We start from the raw sequence: 14,200 nt of genomic DNA, 5'->3' as shown, positions 1-14,200 counted from the left end.
CCCCATTCCTCTCTGCTCTGTGCGCTCTTCTCTGCCCTCATCGGTCCCCCCTTTCTTCCACTTCCATTGGCTTCGGACAGATCTTGAAACAGGCTGACGAATAGCCCCCACGCTTTGTGGAAGCCCTCGTCCGACCCTCCGATGGTGTACTTGATCTTCTTCAGGTGGAGAAATTCCAACAGGTCTGCCAGCCATTCTGCAGCTGTAGGTGGTGCTGCTGATCGCCAGCCAAGCAGGACTCTCCAGCGTGCGATTAAGGAAGCAAAAGTCAGGGTGTCGACCCTCTTCCCCATATGTAGTTCTGGTTGGTCCCAAACCTCAAAGACCTGCTCTCGAGCACGGCTCCACCCTCAGCCCCACAACCTTGGACATCGTCTCAAAGAAGGATATTCAGGCCCAATAAGGCTGGGGCAGGCCCAGAACACGTGAGCATGGTTGGCTGGGCCTCCCTGACACCGTTCACATTTGTCCTCCATCCCCTGGAAGAACCTATTGATTCAGGTTCAGGTTAGGTGCACTGTGCACCACTTTAAACTGCTTGAGGCTTAGCCTTGCACAGGAGGTGGAATTGGCCCAACTTAGTGCTTCGCACCAGAGTCTCCATCGTATTTTCGTCCCGAGTTTGTCTTCCCCTTTTTGCATAGCTCTGTCCAATGATGTTCCTGCCCTTTCCAGAAATGTCCATAAATGTCCCCACATTTCCCCTTATCCCTACTGTCCGCATCCAGTAGTTCCTCCAGTAAAGTGTCTCTCGGAACCCAAGGGTACCTCATTGTTTCCATGTGGAGAAAGTTTTTTATTTATCGGTGCTGGAGTTCCTGTCCTTTCAGTAGCTACAGTTCTTCCGTTAGTTCATCAAGGGTTGCAAGTCTGTCCCCTCTGTAAAAGTCCCTGACCGCTGGCATTCCCCCATCCTGTCTCCACTTCTTAAAGGTGACGTTTAGCATGGCTGGTGAGAATTTGTGGTTCCAGCAGATGGGAGCCATGGAGGACATGTTGGTTAAACCAAAATATTGTCCCATTTGGTTCCATGTCCTCAATGAGGCTACCACCAAAGGGCAGGGTATGTACTTTGTCGGGGGTGAGGGGGCAGATGGGAGCTCTGCCATGGCAAGGGCTCGGAGGATTGCTCTCTTGCAGGACACCTCCAGCCTCACCCATTCGGTATTCGGTACTCATATCCATTCCTTCACTCTTTTGACTGTGACTGCCCAGTGTCTCTCCCCCCCCCCCCCCCCACACACACACACACACACACACACCCCTTGGAAAAAGGCTTTGGGGATGAAGATTGGTATGGATCTAAACGGGAATCAGAACCTTGGCAGTATGTTCCTCTTGATCATCAGGATACAGTAAAGGTTAATAAGGAGCTGCCCCATCCACTCACATAACTGAGCTAACTGTCAATCACCTAAAGCCTAATTAGGAGTTACTGATTGCAATTGTTTTGTTCTAAAGTTACCAGGTGTGTGAGTCATCCCATCCCAGATCAGGCCTATTTAAGAAGGGATTTTGTAGCTCACTCCCAGTGAGACAGAGAGAACACATTGGAGAGTGAGACACATTGGAGAGTGAGACACATTGGAGAGTGAGACACATTGGAGAGTGAGACACATTGGAGAGTGTGTTTGGGAGCTGGGAATTTGAAGCTAGGTGGGAATTCGAGGCTGGGTGAAAGGAGGTGCTTTTTATTACTTGATTTGTTACACTCAAATTTCCAGTGAGTGGCCTTGCCCTGCTGCAGGTGACGACAAAGGAGAGAGCTGATTGGTGAGTAGCAGGTAAGGCAGGCAACTCCTTCATATCGGGAGTTGTCAGGGCTAGAAGGCTGGGAACAGATGAAGCCTGTGTGGAACATAAGGAAAGTAGGAAGGAACTTAAGCAAGGAGTCAGGAGGGCTAGAAGGGGTCACGAAAAGTCATTGGCAAATAGGGTTATGGAAAATCCCAAGGCTTTTTACACGTCTATAAAAAGCAAGAGTGTAGCCAGGGAAAGGGTTGGCCCACTGACGGGCAGGGGAGGGAATCTATGTGTGGAGCCAGAGGAAATGGGTGAGGTACTAAATGAATCCTTTGCATCAGTATTCACCAAAGAGAAGGAATTGGTGGATGTTGAGTCTGGAGAAGGGTGTGTAGATAGCCTGGTCACATTGAGATCCAAAAAGACGAGGTGTTGGGCCTCTTGAAAAATATTAAGGTCGATAAGTCCCCAGGGCCTGATGGGATCTACCACAGAATACTGAAGGAGGCAAGAGAGGAAATTGCTGAGGCCTTGACAGAAATCTTTGGATCCTCACCGTCTTCAGGTGCTGTCTCGGAGGACTGGAGAATAGCCAATGTTGTTCCTTTGTTTAAGAAGGGTAGCAACGATAATCCATGGAACTACAGGCCGGTGAGCCTTACGTCAGTGGTAGGGAAATTACTGGAGAGAATTCTTCGAGACAGTATCTACTCCCATTTGGAAGCAAATGGACGTATTAGTGAGAGGCATCACGGTTTTGTGAAGGGGAGGTTGTGTCTCACTAACTTGATAGAGTTTTTCGAAGAGGTCACAAAGATGACTGATGCATGTAGGGCAGTGGATGTTGTCTATATGGACTTCAGTAAGGCCTTTGACAAGGTCCCTCATGGGAGACTGGTACAAAAGATGAAGTCACACAGGATCAGGGGTGAGGGGGCAAGGTGGATACAGAACTGGCTAGGTCATAGAAGGCAGAGAGTAGCAATGGAAGGGTGCTTTTCTAATTGGACTAGTGGTGTTACGCAGTGATCAGTGCTGGGACCGTTGTTGTTTGTAGTATATATAAATGATTTGGAGGAAAATGTAACTGGTCTGATTAGTGAGTTTGCAGACGACACAGGTTGGTGGAATTGCCGATAGTGATGAGGACTGTCAGAGGATACAGCAGGATTTAGATCGTTTGGAGACTTGGGCGGAGAGATGGCAGATAGAGTTTAATTCGGACAAATGTGAGGTAATGCATTTTGGAAGGTCTAATGCAGGTAGGGAATATACAGTGAATGGTAGAACCCTCAAGAGTATTGAAAGTCAGAGATCTAGGTGTACAGGTCCACAGGTCACTGAAAGGGGCAACGCAGGTGGAGAAGGTAGTCAAGAAGGCATACGGCATGCTTGCCTTCATTGGCCGGGGCATTGAGTATATGAATTGGCAAGTCATGTTGCAGCTGTATAGAACCTTAGTTAGGCCACACTTGGAGTATAGTGTTCAATTCTGGTCGCCACACTACCAGAAGGATGTGGAGGCTTTAGAGAGGGTGCAGAAGAGATTTACCAGAATGTTGCCTGGTATGGAGGGCATTAGCTAGGAGGAGCGGTTGAATAAACTCGGTTTGTTCTCACTGGAACGAAGGAGGTTGAGGGGCAACCTGATAGAGGTCTACAAAATTATGAGGGGCATAGACAGAGTGGATAGTAAGAGGCTTTTCCCCAGGGTAGAGGGGTCAATTACTAGGGGGCATAGGTTTAAGGTGCGAGGGGCAACGTTTAGAGTAGATGTACGAGGCAATTTTTTTTACACCAAGGGTAGTGGGTGCCTTGAACTCGCTGCCGGAGGAGGTGGTGGAAGTTGGGACGATAGTGACATTTAAGCAGCATCTTGACAAATACATGAATCGGATGGAAATAGAGGGATACGGACCCAGGAAGTGTAGAAGATTGTAGTTTAGTCGGACAGCATGGTCGGCATGGGCTTGGAGGGCCGAAGGGCCTGTTCCTGTGCTGTACTTTTCTTTGTTCTTTGTGTGGGGTTGAGCGAGAGAAATCCAGAGTGCAGTCTGGGACAGTAAGTGGTATTTGTGTCTGTGTCTCTCTGTGTCTCTGAGCGGGAGAAATCCGGAGTGCAGTCTGGGACAGTAAGTGGTATTTGTGTCTGTGTCTCTCCGTTTTCAAATTGTGGGGGGGAAAATCTGAAAAGTGCTGTCACAGTAAAGCTGTGACCTGATTGGCTGGTAGGGAATCTGTTAAATTTGAAAGAAAAACATTGAAAAAACGAATTAAAACTGATTAATTAACTAGGTAGAGGAGTAACTAAACCTGAGGGATTAGTATTTAGCATTTAATTTTACAGTAAAAATCTAGCACTGGGGACCACATAGTTAATTGTAACTTAATCGAATAACAATTTATAAGTATTTATTTTAACTAGTGCTTAAATGTCACTCAGCGGGGCGCAGTGCTCTAACTGAGATGTGGGAGATCCGTGACGGTTCCAGCATTCTGATTGACTACGTCTGCAGGAAGTGTAACCAATGGCAACTGCTCACAGACCGTGTGGTTTGGTCGGACCAGCAGTTAGATGCACTTAGGAGAATGCAGGTGGCGGAAAGCGTCATAGACAGGAGTAATAGAGACGTGGTCACACCCAAGGTGCAGGCAGACAGATGAGTGGCCGCTAGAAATGGCAGGCAGTCAGTGCAGGAATCCCCTGTGGCTGTCCACCTCTCTAACAGGTACACTGTTTTGGATACTGTTTGGGGGGGGGGGGGGGGGGGGGGGGGGGGGGGGGGCGGATAGCCTATCAGGGGGAAAACGACGCCAGCCAGAACAGTGGCACCACAACTGGCTCTGGTGCTCAGCAGGAGAGGGCAAAGTGTGGGAGAGCAATAGTTATAGGGGACTCTTTGATAAGGGGCACAGATAGGCGCTTCTGTGGAAGTGAAAGACTCCAGGATGGTGTGTTGCCTCCCTGGTGCCAGGGTCAAGGATGTCTCTGAACATACACAGGACATCCTGAAGGGGGAGGGTGAACAGCCAGAGGTCGCAGCACACATAGGTACAAACGACATAGGCAGGAAGAGTGATGAGGTACTGCAGACGGAGTACAGGGAGTTAGGCAGTAAGCTAAAAAGCAAGACTTCTAGGATTATCTCAGGAATACTCCCTGTGCCACGTGCCAGGGAGGCTATAAATAGGAGTATAGAGCAACTAACTACGTGGCTAAACTGGTGGTGTAGGAGGAGAGTTTCAGATTTCTGGACCATTGGGATCTCTTCTGGGGAAGGTGTGACCTGTATAAGAAGGACGGGTTGCATCTAAACTGGAGGGGCTCCAATATCCTGGCTGGGAGTTTTGCTAGAGTCATTTAGGAGGATTTAAACTAGTCTGGCAGGGGAATCAGGGGAACCAGAGTGCCAGCTTAGAAGGTGTAATAACTGAAGGGGACATAGAGAACAAAAATAAGAGAACAATATCACTCTCAGGCAGAGCGTAAAAGATACAATTATGAGAAGGGAGGTGGTCAATGCAGGACTGAGGGTGTTGTACCTAAATGCGCACAGTGTACGGAACAAGGCAAATTAGCTTGTTGCGTACATTGAAATTGGCTGGCACGATGTTGTGGGCATCACAGAGACGTGGCTGCAAGGGGATCAAGGCTGGGATCTAAATATCCAAGGATGTGTCCTATTGAAAGGACAGGCACATGGGCAAAGGGGGCGGGGTTGCATTGTTAGTAAGGAATGAAGTTAAATCTATAGCAAGGTGCGATTATATGGTCAGAAGGCATAGAATCTCTGTGGGTAGAGTTGAGGAATCGCAAAGGTAAAATGACCCTGATGGGAGTTATGTACAGTCCCCCTAGCAGTAGTCAGAATGCGGGATAGAAAATAAATCAGGAGAGAGAAAAGGCATGTAAAAAAGGCAATATTACTGTTATAACCTGCCTGCTCACCATTGGCTGGGGACTAATGGCAATCCCACAATCTCATAGAATTTACAGTGCAGAAGGAGGCCATTCGGCCCATCGAGTCTGCATCGGCTCTTGGAAAGAGCACCCTACCCAAGGTCAACACCACCACCCTATCCCCACGGGGAGGATGTGCAGACTCCGCACAGACAGTGACCCAAGCCGGAATCGAACCTGGGACCCTGGAGCTGTGAAGCAGTTGTGCTATCCACAATGCTACCGTGCTGCCCTTTGGGAGTATGAGTTTCCCCAATGAGGGGGGCGGAGAAATCATTAGCAGATTCCCTGCATAAATAAAGCTGGCCAGTTTGGAACCAGCTAGAGAGGAGTGAGCAGCAAGGGAGTTGCTTCTGTATATATATGTTATTGTAAATAAATGTTATTTCTTTCTATCCTTTAACTCGTGCTGGATTCTTCGTGGCCCTCACAAAAATTACAATAATCATGGGGGACTTCAATATGCAGGTGGACTGGGAAAATCAGGTTGGTAGTGGATCCCAAGGAAAGGAATTTGTGGAATGTCTAAGTGACGTTTTGTTGGAGCAGCTTGTGAAAGAGCCCACTAGGGAACAGGCAATTTTGGATTTAGTGATGCACAATGAGGCAGACTTGATTAGGGATCTTAAGGTGAAGGAACCCTTAGGGAGCAGTGACCACAATATGATAGAATTTACCCTGCAGTTTGAGAAAGAGAAGTGGAATCAGATGTAACAGTATTACAATTAATTAAGGGTAACTACAAAGACATGAGGGAGGAGCTGGCCAGAGTTGATTGGAAAAGGAGCTTAGCAGGGAAGACAGTGGAACAGCAATGGCAGGGGTTTTGGGGGGTTATTGAGGAGGCACAACAGAAATTCATCCCAAGGAGCAGGAAACATGCTAAGGGGAGGACAAGGCATCCATGGCTGACGAGGGAAGTCAAGGACAGCACAAAAGAAAAAGCATACAAAGTGGCGAGGATTAGTGGGAAACCAGAGGACCGGGAAGCCTTTAAAAGCAAGCAGAGGACAACTAAAAAAAGTTATAAGGGGAAGAAGATGAAATAGGAGTATAAGCCAGCTAGTAATACAAAATAAGTTAGGAAGAGTTTTTTCACAATATAAAGGGTAAGAGGGAGGCAAAAATAGGCATTGGACAACTGAAAAATTAGGCTGGAGAGGTAATAATAGGAAACAAAGAAATGGCAGAGGAACTGAATAGTTACTTTGCATCAGTCTTTACGGTGGAAGTTACCAGTGGGATGCCAGTGCTCTAGGAGAACCAGGGGGCACAGGTGAGTGAAGTGGTCATCACTAAGGAGCTGGTTCTGGGGAAACTGAAAGGTCTGAAGTTGGATACGTCATCTGGATCGGATGGACGACACCCCAGAGTTCTAAAAGAGATAGCTGAGGAAATTGTGGAGGCATTGGTGGTGGGTGATCTTTCAGGAATCACTGGAGGCAGGAAGGGTCCCAGAGAACTGGAAAGTGTAATATAACACCGCTGTTTAAGAAGGGAGGGAGGCAGAAGACAGGAAATTATAGACCTGTTAGCCTGACTTCAGTCATTGGTAAGATTTTAGAGTTCATTATTAAAGATGAGATTGAGAAGCACATGGAAGTGCATGGTAAAATAGTACTGAGTCAGCACGGCTTTGTCAAAGGGAGGTCGTGTCTGACAAATCTGTTGGAGCTCTTTGAGGAGGTACCAAGGAAGTTAGACAAAAGAGAACTAGTGGACGTGGTTTATTTAGATTTCCAGAAGGCCTTTGACAAGGTGCTGCATAGGAATGTCAAATAAGTTCAGAACCCGTGGTGTTAAGGGTAAGATCCTGGCATGGATAGAGGATTGGCTGACTGGCATAAGGCAGAGAGTGGCGATAAAGGGGTCTTTTTCAGGATGGCAGCCAGTGACTAGTGGTGTGCCTCAGGGGTCGGTGCTGGGACCACAACTCTTCACAATATAGATTAACGATCTGGATGAAGGAACTGAAATCACTGTTGCTACGTTTGCAGATGATACAAAGATATGTAGAGGGACAGGTAGTATTGAGGAAGCGGGGGGGGGGGGGGGGGCGACAGAAGGTCTTGGACAGGCTAGGAGAGTGAGCAAAGAAGTGGCAGATGAAATACAATGTGAAAAAGTGTGAGGTTATGCACTTTGGAATGAGGAATGGAGGCATAGACTATTTTCTAAATGGGAAAATTCTGAGGGCTGCACATGACACAGTGGTTAGCATTGCTGCCTACGGGGTTGAGGACCCGGGTTTGAATCCCGGCCCTGGGTCACTGTCCATGTGGAATTTGCATATTCTCCCGTGTCTGTGTGGGTTTCATCCCCACAAGCCAAAGATGTGCAGGTTAAGTGGATAAGCTACTCTAAAATTGCCCCTTAAATGGGGAAATGCTTTGGAAATCCGAAGCACAAAGGGTCTTGGGAGTCCTTCTTCAAGATTCTCTTAAGGTTAACATGCAGGTTCAGTCAGCAGTTAGGAAGGCAAATGCAATATTAGCATTCATGTCAAGAGGGTTAGAATACAAGAGCAGGGATGTACTTCTGAGGTTGTATTTGGAGTATTGTGAGCAGTTTTGGGCCCCGTATGTAAGGAAGGATGTGCTGGCCTTGGAAAGGGTCCAGAGGACATTCACAACAACGATCCCTGGAATGAAGAGCTTGTCGTATGAGGAACGGTTGAGGACTCTGGGTCTGTCCTCATTGGAGTTTAGAAGGATGAGGGGGGATCTTATTGAAACTTACAGGACACTGCGAGGCCTGGATAGAGTGATCCTTTAAAACAGAGATAAGGAGGAATTTCTTCAGCTAGAGGGTGGTGAATCTGTGGAACTCGATGGGCTGAGTGTCCTAATTCTGCTCCTATATCTTATGGTCTGCAACCGCCTCACCAGGGAAAGCAGGAGTGCTTCCCATCTCTCTACGGTAGACGCTCCCAACTCTGACCCTCCCTCGTTCAGGTTCATCGGGAATGTCTCGTTCCGCCCAGGTTGAGTTTGTAACCCAAGAAGGCCCCAAACTCTTCAAGGAGCTTCATAATACTTTCAGGTCTGGAGGAGCAGGTCATCCACATAGAGTGAGCCTATGTGCTCTCTGCCTCCTCTTCGGATGCCCTTCCAGCCTTTCGCATCTCGCAGAGCTAATGCAGAGGTTCAATTGCCAGGGCAAACAAGAGCGAGAACAGTGGACATCCCTGCCTTGTGCCTCTGTGCTGTTGGAAATATTTAGAGCTACTGGTGTTGGTCCGAAACTTGCCTTGGGGGCGTTGTACAGGAGTTTCACCCACGAGGTGAACCCCGTCCCTAGACCACACAGTGGGTCCCAGCGCTTTGCTCGCCTGCATGAGTTGATGTTCTCCATAATCTCTCCCAGTCCTATTGGTGCTTCCAGCTCCCCATGTCTGTCATCCCCCACAACTGGTAGTTCCAGTCCTTCGAGGAAGTATTTCATCCCCAGGTCCCCATCATGGAGCTCGGAGGTGTACAGTCCCCAGTAGAAGGCCTCAAATGCTTGGTTGACCATTTCTGGTTCGGCTACCAGTCAGCCTCTGCTATTTTTCACCTGTACTATCTGCCTCGTGGCTGCCTGCTTTCTCAACTGGTGAGCCAACAGGCGACGAGCCTTTTCTCCATGTTCCATAAGACATCGGAGTAGAATTAGGCTACTCGGCCCATCGAGTCTGCTCCGCCATTCAATCATGGCTGATATTTTTCTCATCCCCATTCTCCTGCCTTCTCCCCATAACCCCTGATCCCCTTATTAATCAAGGGCCTATCTATCTCTGTCTTAAAGACACTCAGTGAATTGGCCTCCATAGCCTTCTGCGGCAAAGAGTTCCACAGATTCACCACCCTCTGGCTGAAGAAATTCCTCCTCATCTCTGTTTTAAAGGATAGTCCCTTTAATCTGAGATTGTGTTCTCTGGTTCTAGTTTTTCCTACAAGTGGAAACATCCTCTCCACGTCCACTCTATCCAGGCCTTGCAGTATCTTGTAAGTTTCAATAAGATCCACTCTCATCCTTCTAAACTCCAACAAATACAGACCCAGAGTCCTCAAACGTTCCTCATACGACAAGTTCTTAATTACAGGGATCATTCTTGTGAACCTCCTCTGGACACTTTCCAAGGCTAGCACACCCTTGCTTAGATACGGGGCCCAAAACTGCTCAAAATACTCCAAATGGGGTCTCAGTCTCAGAAGTACATCCCTGGTCTTGTATTCTAGCCCTCTCGACATGAATGCTAACATTGATTTGCCTTCTTAACTGCCGACTGAACCTGCACGTTAACCGTAAGAGAATTGTGAACAAGGTCTCCCAAGTCCCTTTGTACTTCTGATTTTCTAAGCATTTCCCCATTTATAAAATAGTCTACGCCTAAATTCCTCCTTCCAAAGTGCACAACCTGACACTTGTCCACATTGTATTTCATTTGCCACTTCACTGCCCACTCTCCTAGCTTGTCCAAATCCTTCTGCAGCCCCCTTGCTTCCTCAATACTGCCTGTCCCTCTACAGATTTTTGTATCATCTTCAAACATAGCAACAGTGCCTTCTGTTCCTTCTTCTGGATCATTAATGTATGTTCGCTGAAGGTGCCCCGCGGCTGGCAGAGTTGGTGCACTGCTATAGCAGGTTAAAGTCCATTTGTAGCTTTTTCCTCTCCACGGTCGGGGCCGCAGAGTATTTTTTGTCGACCTCCAGGATGGAGTCGTTCTGGTTGTTAGTGATGTCCCTGCCCCCCCTTATACAAGAGGTCCTTGTATAACTTCCATGCAGGCATTAGGCACAGCCCGTCTCCACCTCACATCCACTTAATATGGAGCGTGATTGGAGATGACTATCACGGAGTATTCCTCTCCGACTATTTCTGGAAGCACCAATTTCCCCACCGCAAAGAAGTCAATACGGGTGCATACCTTGTGCACCAGCGAAAAGCCCGAGAATTCCTTTTCACCAAGATGTAGGAACCGCCATGGGTCCACTGCCCCATCTGCTCACGTTCCCAGTTCCCTAGCCATGCCTGTCTTTTTCCCCGTTTTGGGTCTCGATCCGTCTGTCAGTGGGTCCTGTATGCAGTTAAAGTTGCCCCTCGTGATAAGTCGGTGTGTGTCGATGTTAGGGATTTCCACCATTGTCTTTTTAATGAAATCCATGTCCCAGTTGATCGCATACATGTTTACCAGGACTAACGGTGCCCCGTCTAGGGCACCGCTGAACATGACTTATCGTCCCCCTCTGTCCTTAACCGCCTTTATAGCCATAATTCCTGTCCTCTTGCTAATCAGTATTGCTACCCCTCCAGCCCTCGTTCTGTAGCATGAATGGTAGGTCTGTCCCACCCAGTCCTTCCTTAACCGCAGTCGGTCCTTCTCCCTGAGGTGTGTCTCTTGCAGAAAGACTGTCAACTTTCAAACTTCTCAAATGGGCGAAGACTCTGGATCTTTTCACTGGGCAATTAAGTTCTCTGACATTCCAGGTGATAATCATGGTGGGGGGTTTCTGTTCGCACCCCCCCCCCCTTCCTGTGGGATCGACCATACTTACCTGGTGGATGTGTCCCTGCACTCCAGGGTTTCGTTTTGTTAGGGGGCCATCCAAAATGGCCACGGTCGCCATTCTCACCATGAGGCACGGCCCCTGCGCTCTGGGGTTTCCCTTTGTCCAGGGGGCACCCAATATGGCCGCCAGCTGTGTGTATGCCACATGGGTGCGTCCCTGCACTCCAGGGCTTCCTTTTTTTAGGGACTCTCCAAAGTGGCTGCTTGCAGTGCCATCTTGTTCCCTTGGCCTGCATCTTACCTGCTGAAACCAATCTGAGACCTACCCTTTTCTTCTCTTCGTGTTCCCATTGTGTTCCTTCTCCCCTGTTACCTCTCCCTGTTTCTCCTCCACCACCCCCCCCCCCCCCCCCCCCCCCCCACCACACACCGCCAGGCGTTCCCTCTGCACTGCAGCCCCCTTGCTATCGTACTTTTTTTTTAAAACCTAGAGTGCCCAATTATTTGTTTTCCAATTAAGGGGCAATTTATTGTGGCCAATTCACCTACCCTGCAAATTTTTGGATTGTGGGGGTGAAACCCACACAAACACGGGGAGAATGTGCAAACTCCACACAGACAGTGACCCGGGTCCTCAGCGTCGTAGGCAGCAGTGCGAATCACTGCGCCGCCCCAAGATTATTTGCATTTGGCTTTTGAACAGAATGATTGAGAACATTCCCACACCAGGAGAAATTCCTGGAACCAGTTGCAGAAAAATTCCGTGAGCCTTACGTGATTTGAACACGCAACCATTTGATCTTGAGTCAGATGCACTATTGTTGCACCACAAACTCAAGTGTTCCCCTTGCTATCGTACTTTCTGCGCTAGCTATCCCAGCTAATGTGGTGGCCCCCCTCCGGGGGCCGGTCTTACTCCTGTCGTGTACCCGCTGACTGTCCACTCCCACTGCCTATGCCTCACCCTTGTCTGCATTCCGCTGCCATCACCCTTCCTTGTGATCTGGTCTTTCTGATCAAAGTGAGGCAGCACAGTCCCATGCAAATATATTGTGTCTCCATCATATTTTAGCATTGCTTTGGCTGCCCGTTGTTCAGGTCGTTCGTCCGAACAAAACACATTCACCTCCGCCGAAGTAGTGTTCCTTATCCTGGAACATGCCCCAGAGCCTAGCTGGGAGCAGCATTCCAAATTTTACTCCGTTCCTGTACAGGTCCGATTTCGCCTGGTTAAATTCGGCCCTGCATTTTGCCAAGTCCACCCCAATGTCATGATAGACCCATATTGTGTCCTTCCCAGCTTCTTGCATTCGTCTGTCTCGCCCACCTCAGGATCTTCTCCCGATCCGGATACAATTTTGCAATAATCGCCCTCAATTGTTCCCCGCCTTGGGCTTCGGCAGTGGCGAACTGTGTGCTCTATTGATCTCTGGGGGTGGGGGGTGGGGGGGGTTGATATCATAGAATTTGCAGTGCAGAAGGAGGCCATTCGGCCCATCAAGTCTGCACCGGCTCTTGGAAAGAGCATCCTAATCAAGGTCAACACCTCCAACTTATCCCCATAACCCAGTAACCCCATCCAACACAAGGGCAATTTTGGACACTAAGGGCAATTTATCATGGCCAATCCACCTAACCTGCACATCTTTGGACTGTGGGGGGAAACCGGAGCACCCGGAGGAAACCAACGCACACACGGGGAGGATGTGCAGACTCCACACAGACAGTGACCCAAGCTGGAATCGAACCTGAGACCCTGGAGCTGTGAAGCAGTTGTGCTATCCACAAGGCTACCGTGCTGCCCGAAGGAAGTTGAGTAAGCCATCCTTCCCGACTAGGTTGCCCAGCATTTGGGTCACATACTCGATGGGTCGAATGGCCTCCTTCTGCACTGTAAATTCTATGATCTATGATAGCTTGTCAGGTTCCTGCCCTTGATACCCTCTGGCAGGTCACAATCCAAATGTTCTGGCGTCGGGGCCTACTCTCTTGGTCCTCAACTTTCCCCTTCCAGCTTCCCTGGGTTGCCACCAACCTTTTGATTTCAGCCTCCAGGACGATAGTCTTGTCGCTCTGGTCCGTCGATGCCTTCTCCGGCTCCTGGGTCATTTTTCCCTGCGCCTCCGGAAAGGCGACTAGGGTATTTTCACAGTAACTTCATTGCAGTGTTAATGTAAGCCTACTTGTGACAATAATTAAGATTATTATTATTACCTTCTTCCCCAGCCCATCAATCGCCATTTGCATGGCGACCTATGGTTTTGTAACTGCCACCTTAATTTCCACCTTTATCGGCTCTAATCGGGGGGGGGGGGGGAAGCTGATGCTCGGGTCGTCAGTCTCTTCTCTTCTCCTCCCCCCCCCCCCCCACAAAGAGAGTCCCGTCGTGGGTCCGCTGGCTCTCCCGCCTGTTGTTCGTGTCCTTTTCCTCCGCTCCTACCGTTTATTCGGCCTCCCGTGATCCCATTTGCTGGCATGCCGGCTCTGTTCTTTCCATTTCTTAATTGAGGGTGAGATGCTACCGAATGTTCGGGCTAATTTTACTTGGAAGTGCCCATTTGGCTGTGTTCCACAGAGAGCCACCTGGTGTGTGTCTGCTCAGCACATCACCGTCACCAGAAGTCATCGCCCTCTTTCCTGACATTGGCCGAAGATTCAGCTATAAATATGTGCAGTTATGTGATGATGAAGGAAGAAAGATGCTAATTTGTTTGAGCAATTCTGAAGTTTCATACATTTCGTCACATCCTATAATCTTCACATGTTTCAGAGGTGATCAAAGGTTCAGGACAAAACAAATATAATAGACCAGAGAAACCATATTGTCAACTTACTGAAAAAACATTTTTGTTTTTTAGTGTTCACTTCAAAACACCTACAATGGAAGGTAATAATGTTGGTTCATGGGAATTAAGCAGATGAATTATTTTGAAATACTGAAAGTGAAAGAACAGGTGTTTCTCTTTTACAGAACCCAGTTATTGTATATAATTTCCCATTAT

The 14,200-nt window shown here is 48.5% G+C and overlaps 1 protein-coding gene across 1 annotated transcript in view; it reads right to left on the bottom strand.

The window, feature by feature from the left end:
* Positions 1-14,200, bottom strand: part of cdk19 (cyclin-dependent kinase 19) — a 347,911-nt gene that overhangs the window by 314,467 nt on the left and 19,244 nt on the right. The window lies entirely within an intron of this gene.

The sequence above is a fragment of the Scyliorhinus canicula genome, chromosome 6, assembly GCF_902713615.1.
Source record: "Scyliorhinus canicula chromosome 6, sScyCan1.1, whole genome shotgun sequence".
NCBI classification, from domain to species: Eukaryota; Metazoa; Chordata; class Chondrichthyes; order Carcharhiniformes; family Scyliorhinidae; genus Scyliorhinus; species Scyliorhinus canicula.
Note: the sequence above shows the minus strand (reverse complement) of the source record. Positions and strands in the feature narration are given on the sequence as shown.